Genomic DNA, 7,293 nt, shown 5'->3' with positions numbered 1-7,293 from the left:
TGAGGAAAGGAAGGCATGTGTCACGGAAAAACGAGGTACTCCAGGTTTGGCTGTTGTGAGCACACGAGTGAGTTGTTGCTATTCGAGGCGAGCTTAGGGAGAGTTTGTTCTAGGGAAAAGCACATCCGTTCGCACTTGGGTAGAGAGCCGAGAAGCTCTCAGCCTCTTAAGATAGCATGGGTAGAAGGCAGTAGAGCCAGTGGGCGGGAGTTGCAGGACTGCGGGAGTAACAACGGACAACGGGCGGTCAAAGGGCCTCAGTGGGGATATGCTGCTCTAGACATATGGGACGTTGTAGTAAAGAGAGGACTCAGGGAGTAAAGAAGGTGGCGGTAGCGGCAGTCATTATAGGTATTAAGGGCAGTAGAAAGTACCCTACACAGAACAAGGTAGAGGCGAACGGGTGGGTAGTGTAAAGGGAGGGTCTCCTAAATAGGCTAGCAAGTCGGTAGCTAGGGAGTCGGGGGAGGGTAGAGAGTTTTGGGAAGGCGGGTCATAAAATTGCGGGTCAGTCGGGACTTCGAGAAGTGTGTAGAAAGGTGGCAAAATAAAAAAATCGGGGGGGGATAGTTAAGGTGGTTAGGGGGTAGTTAGGGGGATTAGGTTAGTTAGTGAGTGTAGTTTAGGGGAAAAAAAGGGAAGAGAGAGAGAGAGAGAGAGAGAGAGAGAGAGAGAGAGAGAGAGAAGGGGGGTTGAAAGAGAAAAAAAGTTAGAGAGAGATAAAAAAGGAAGAAATTGGAAAAATTTAGGGGGAATTTAGGGGGGCCAAAATAGGGGGAAATTGGGAGAAGAACTAGGTGAAAATTAAGGGGAAAAAGGGGGGGTTAGGAAAATTAGAAAAAATAGAAAAAATATATAGGAAAAAGTTAAGGGAAATTTAAGCAAAATTAGGGGGAAATAAAGAAGAGAACTAGGGAAAAATTAGAGGGGGGGTGGGTTAGGAAAATTTAAAAAATATGTAGGAAAAATTTAAGGGAAATTTAAGCAAAATTAGGGGGAATAAAGGAGAAAACTAATTAGAGAGGGGTTGGGGGGAAGGAAGGGAAAAAGGAAGGGGGGGGGAAATTAAACATGGAAATAAATAGGGGGAAGGGATAAAAAGTAAATTGAATGTAAAGTGGGAAAGGGATAGTAAGTGTGTGTGTGTGTGTGCATGTGCTCGTACCCGCCCTTATCCCATGGTGCGCACAACACCATAACTGGAGTGATGGTAGACACGCCAATATGGGAATTGCCTTCCATTCTCCATGACCATAAAAAAGTTCTTCATACCTTCAAGGAGTTCAACCAGTTCTAGTACTTTTAGTAGTGCACTAGGAAACTCCGAGGAGTTTAGGCACTGTCGTATGAGGTGTAGTAATTTTTGTTTTTTGAAATCGCTATTAGTCATAAAACAGACCATTTCTAAAATAGCTGTAAAAGCTTTGGCATTACTGTTGCGCGTAAGTAGGGAATAGGAAAGATTTGGGAAAGGATCATCTTGTAGGCTTGGCCAATAGGTCTATTTGATTGAAAGTGGATAAACTTGGATATACGGAAGGGAATTGCTTTTGTTTTATCAAACTTATCCATAGTAAAGCTACCATCCCCTAGGATTCCAATAGAGAGATTCATAGAATTTGTGGATAGAGTTATTACTTTCTCCACAACACAAATGGATTTGTGAATGGTTTCCTTTATCTCAATGAGAGGTAGGGGATATATCCAAAATTGGTTATTTGGATGTTTGATAGCATTTGGATGAAGAAAATCTTTTATGCAAATATTGTTAATAGATAGAATGCCATCAATGTACCTATATGGGTAGCCAAATGCTATGCTTGTGATACAAAGCTCAACACATCACTCACCCCTTGACATAACCAAACGACTACTACATAGTCAAAATCAGTTATGTTTAAAGAGTGGTAACAAGTTGAATCTACCAAGTCTCATTAGCCTTAAAATGAAAGAAGAATCATACCAAAAGAATTAAAAATTGCACCATAATGGGGAGCATGAAACCCCATTGGAATCCCCTTAACCTATTTCCAAACTCTATCCCCACATTGTATTAGGGGATTGCTAGTAAATAACAAGCTACGAAAATTTATGGATAGATGGAAGGCATAATTCCTGTCCAAGAACTCCCACCTCTATATGATGGTGACTATAATTTCGAGTTGCCTACGGTGAATGCAAACACCTATTCTATGACAGGATTTGGGCAAAGAAGAGATGGCCATCCACAAGATTATAAGTATATTAGGTTTCAATGGCAATGTGACATTGTTAGCTTTTTGTTTGTGACAATAAGTTGAAAAGGAAGATTGAATATTCCATGTTTCAAGTGTAGGGGGAACATGGAGGACCATTGCTTTGTTGCAATGAGAGGCCATTACATGAATTAGAACGTGCATCAAAGATATGTGAGGTGCACAAGGCTTATTGTTCACTTGGGTTGCCATAGTCATGAAATTGAAAAGGGAGGATCCAACTAGCATATCAATATCATGAGAAACTTGGTGGAGGATTATGCTCAAAAGATCCCTACAGCAGGGCAAAAAAGGATGGAGACAGGGGTGGCTAACAACTATCTCATAAAAACGATGGGGACAGAGGTGGCTAATAACTATCTCATAGAAAGGACTAATAAATATTTAATTTAGTAAACTTCAAGGATGGATAGATACATTTAGTAGTTGCTTCAAATTGAGCTGATGATTCAATTGATCTATTCTGAAGATGAAAGCAAATGTCAGTATGAATACTTCCATGCTTCTGTGTTTCTTGGGCAATTAATAGATACTACCAATAAGAGATGTTGCATTTTAAAATGTCAACTACTGGACCAACAACGGGTGTTGATTGAGTGAGTAGGATGCAAAAAAAAGGGGATTTGCAACATTCGTGGGTGTGCTTTCATCATGTGCGAAGGATGCATGGGTGGCCTACAATTGTGGCACGTGTATGACCCAAGGTATGTAGATTGAGCACCCTTAACTTGATTTGAAAATTAACTTTTTGGAGGATATTAAATAACTTTTTATTGTTGTAGTATTCAAAGTCTGCAGTTGTGAAATCGAAGTAGAAGATGCAATAGCCCATATAAAATTTTTAGAGACATTCAATATTATGATGAGAAACCATAGTGTGATAGATGTTTAGTTCCATGGATGAGGCCATGGCAAATTGGAATGCCCTTCTTGTCTCTAAAAATATGAAGATGTTGTCCATATTGCGAGTCTCCTTTCAAACTTGTTTGGAAATCTCCTTTCATGTGTATTCCTTTTCACAAAAACTATTTGAGTTGAAAAATTATAAGTCTCCTTTCATGCGTATTTCTTCTCTCACAAAAGCTACTTTGAGTTGGAAGTAATTAATGTAGGATTGTGTGTAGTGTCCATTGATGGCATGATAGCAAGTGACTTATCACAAAAAACATTTATGGAATGATACTACTTGTTGAGTTTAAGGGAGGGACAAGGGTAGATTATGTTTTGAGTAATATATAGCTAGCCACAAGCTATATTTTTATAGGGTTAAAAACTCACAAGAAAAAAACTCGCAAACTGCCAAGGCCCCTTTTAGTGTGCTGTCTTGTATTGGTTTTGTTCTTGTCGAGCTTTGAACTCTCTAACTTTGTCCTGTTTATATTTAAGTTGTTTTTTCTTGTTTTGGTCCTTTATCTCACTAAGTTTGGTTAATGGTGTAACGCATGTAGCAATTCATGAGTGTATGTAGTTGTGCATCTTGTTTGCATAGAATGAGGTTTTGTAATAGATTAAAGTATGGTTATGATAACCATGCAATAACCATGTTACAAGTATGGTTACAATAACCATACATGAACCCAATAAGGATGAATTTTAACCTTAGGATTATAGAGATCATTGTCTCACATGTGAGACCTCATATGAGGAGAACATTAACACAGATAATAGACCCCTAAAAAACTATATTCAAACTTCTCAACTAAACAAAATGATGAAGATGTATTCGGGCTTCTAAGCAAAACCAAAGTATGAATAGTCTCAATGAAGATGAAGTATGAAGAGGTATTTGGTCTTTTCAATGAAGCCAAAGTACCACCAAGTCTTCGGGACTAGGTTTCAAAAGGCAAGAGTCCCTAATTGATCCAAATGATAGGTAACCCTACACGCATACAAAGAGAAAGCATGCAAATTCCAAATCCAAAGTGCGACCATTCAAGATAGTCAACCAACATCAAATGACATCAAAAGGACATGCAAACATGATGCATTGACCAAAGACAAAGGCAAGGTGAGACATCAACATGCAAAAGATAGCGGTGAACAACAACTACAAGCAATCAGCTACAAATCCAAAGAGTCAAAGTGGCAAATGAAAGTGTTAAACATGAATACCGGCATCAATCTAGGACAAAGCAAAGAGATAAAGGAGCATTTTTTGCAAGCATAGAATATGGATTAATCAAAGCCATTGAGTATCTGATCAAAGGTGGACAATAGAGTACAACAGAAGAAGAAATGTCAATATCCACATGCATATGAAGTTAGAACATCTAGAGGGAAGTATATATATATCAAGCAAGCACAGTCTAAGCAAAGTACATCATAAAGAAAGTATGGTTCTAGAAGGTAGAAGGCCCAAGTTGGACCTGGATGATAGCTATCCTTATTAACAACCTAGATGATGAACTAAAGCATTGATTTGGGGCTTGAATAACTAGCTATAAATCATGAGATAATCTCTCAGGATTTTAGGGCTTGAATTAGCTTGCTATAATCTCTCCATGATGTCGGACTCGTTCAAAACAAAATAGTTTTCGTTGCATATTTCAAATCTGGTGGGTCAGGGTTGTGATCTCTAACATGGTATACGAGCCTTGTTGTTGAAAGCTCTTGTAGTCTAGATAGATATTGAATGAAGAAGTTCCTCGTGAATTAAAGAATTCCAATGTTTAGTTAAGTACTAAAGTTTGTTGACTGAGCCAAGTTCACTCTAGGATGGTTCCATCCCCAGCTTTGAGGAGATCGAATAGCTTTGATTGCTCCAACTATCCACTTTGGAAGATGAAGGTCCATACTGACCTTGTTGTCAAAGGAGTCTTGCAGATCAATACCGATATGACATGAGGTCAAAAACATCGTTGAAGTGGTGACTACCATATTAGATCACATTGTAGTCCAAGATTGGATAGTGTGCGATGCAATGGCCCTAGTGAGCATCATCCTACTGCAGACACTATCCTTTCATATGTATGGCGCGCCAAAATGTCAATAGAGCCATGGAAGGTGCTCAAGGAGATGTTGGACGTGAATAACAAAGTGCAAATACTTGACCTCAACATTGATCTTTACAACATGAAGATGAACGAGGCATATAAAGAGCAGCACATGCTAGTTGGTTAGAAATTGGAATCATCTTGGATTACCAAATTGGTGCTAGACATACTTCTCTGGAGCTAAAAGGCTTTGAAAGGACCATGATTGTAGGACAAAGGCTAGCACTAGTTACATTCAAAGATTTAGTTCTTACAGGAGGAGGCATGGGAGACGAAACATGGCAGATATGGAGACAAAGCATTCTTGTTAATATGGAACAATACAGGACAAGTAAGCCAGATTAGGGTTCTAGGTTTAAAAGTTGACAAGAACCATACGATGTACTTCAACCATGGAAAACAATAACATTTTCCTTGAGACTGCTGAAGCAAGAAAGCAAGTCCACAATGGCAAAATGTCAAACCAGATCCATTGAAGGTAGAAATGGCAAATGCCATCAAGGACTTGTTTGTTGCTTAGGTGACAAAAAGGTGCTTCATGTTGATGGTAGCCCCAGTGTGTGATGATTGGTATGTGGATAGTGGTGTATCCAAGAACATGTTAAAGACGTAGGAGTGGTTCTAGACCCTCATCACTAGAGTGCCATGTGGGTGACGCCCGAAGTTGTCCAATCAACAAAATTAGAACTATGGCATTTAAGGCCACCATTAGAGAAGAGAAAGTACTCAGAGAGGTACTTTACATTCCAAATCTATGCAAGAATCTACTCTCTATGAGTTTGCTTGCAAGAAATGGGATGAGTGTGCAAGGTCTTTGACAAAGTTGACATCATCATTTCCAAAGTCACGGGGGTAGTGATTGCTAGAGGAGAAGAGGATCGATAAGAGAGATTTATCAATCCACCTATTTATAGTATTGCTTTGCAAACAAGCCAACTACATTTTCGAGGCAACCACAACATCCTTGTGTAACCTTATAGTGCCATCTTCAATGTCACTGTATCCATCTGACTCTTATACTTGAGTTCCCCTTAAATACTTCTCCCTTATGCAAGTGATGTTAGCAATGTTCCCTTAAATACTTCTCCCTTATGCAAGTGATGTTAGCAATGTTCCCTTAAAAACCTGAGCAAACATCGATGTCCTTTAGCCTCACAAGGGTCTCTGGTCCCTTTGACTCATTAGACCATATCTCAATGTCAGACATACACATAGGTAGACCTTGATTTTCTATATCTATTCTCAACAAGAGTCGGAGTTGTTACTAAGAAAAGTTATTTGCTTCGATTACCGCATTGGCTAGTGCTTTGACTCCTCTGGCTCTTGATTGGACTCCTTCCTTCTCTTTTGGTTAGCTTTTCTTTCCACAATCCTTTGTCTTGACTAGTCATAGTAGAAGTATTCCTTCTTTTTCTCTCTTCCAATAGATGAAGAGTCCTCCTTCCCATGAGGTCTCTCATTCCTCTTTTCATTGTCATTGCGCTTGCCATTACTAGGCTTGCCCTTCCCTATGCCTTGGCTCTTGTCCTATGCAACAAAGGTTTTGTCATGGGATCCGTTGTACATTCTCTCCCAATCTTCGTCATCTATAAAAGCAAAGGTGCTAGAATAATCGGTGCTAACAGTTGTCTTGTACCCATGGTCATTGTGAACCCTTTATAGCTCGTAGAGGGAGCATGCCAAGCAAAAGCATAACAATATCTGCGGAATTTTTCTACTGACCAACTGCTGACAATTCTTTCCCCTCATTTTCTACATAAATCAACATCTAATCTTCTAAGTCAAGAGTGGATAACTCACCTCTTCGGACCCTTCCCCTATTTTGATATGCAGTAGCAAGACAAGTGGAAGATTGGCAGAAAGATGCTTGCCACCACATCCTCCTTCCCCTCATAATACACTATATGCATAGCCTCTACACAACCACCCTATTCAATGCACACATGGGGCCATTTACGTGGAAAGGTTGGCACATGAGTAAGATTGCCACCTCAACCATGGGTCCATGGCCCTCTTATTCTATATTATACATGCTGATACTAGGT

The sequence above is a fragment of the Dipteris shenzhenensis genome, chromosome 23, assembly GCF_047967505.1.
Source record: "Dipteris shenzhenensis isolate YYH24624 ecotype China chromosome 23, Dip_SZ_1.0, whole genome shotgun sequence".
Classification (NCBI taxonomy): Eukaryota; Viridiplantae; Streptophyta; class Polypodiopsida; order Gleicheniales; family Dipteridaceae; genus Dipteris; species Dipteris shenzhenensis.
This window is presented reverse-complemented; position numbering follows the sequence as displayed.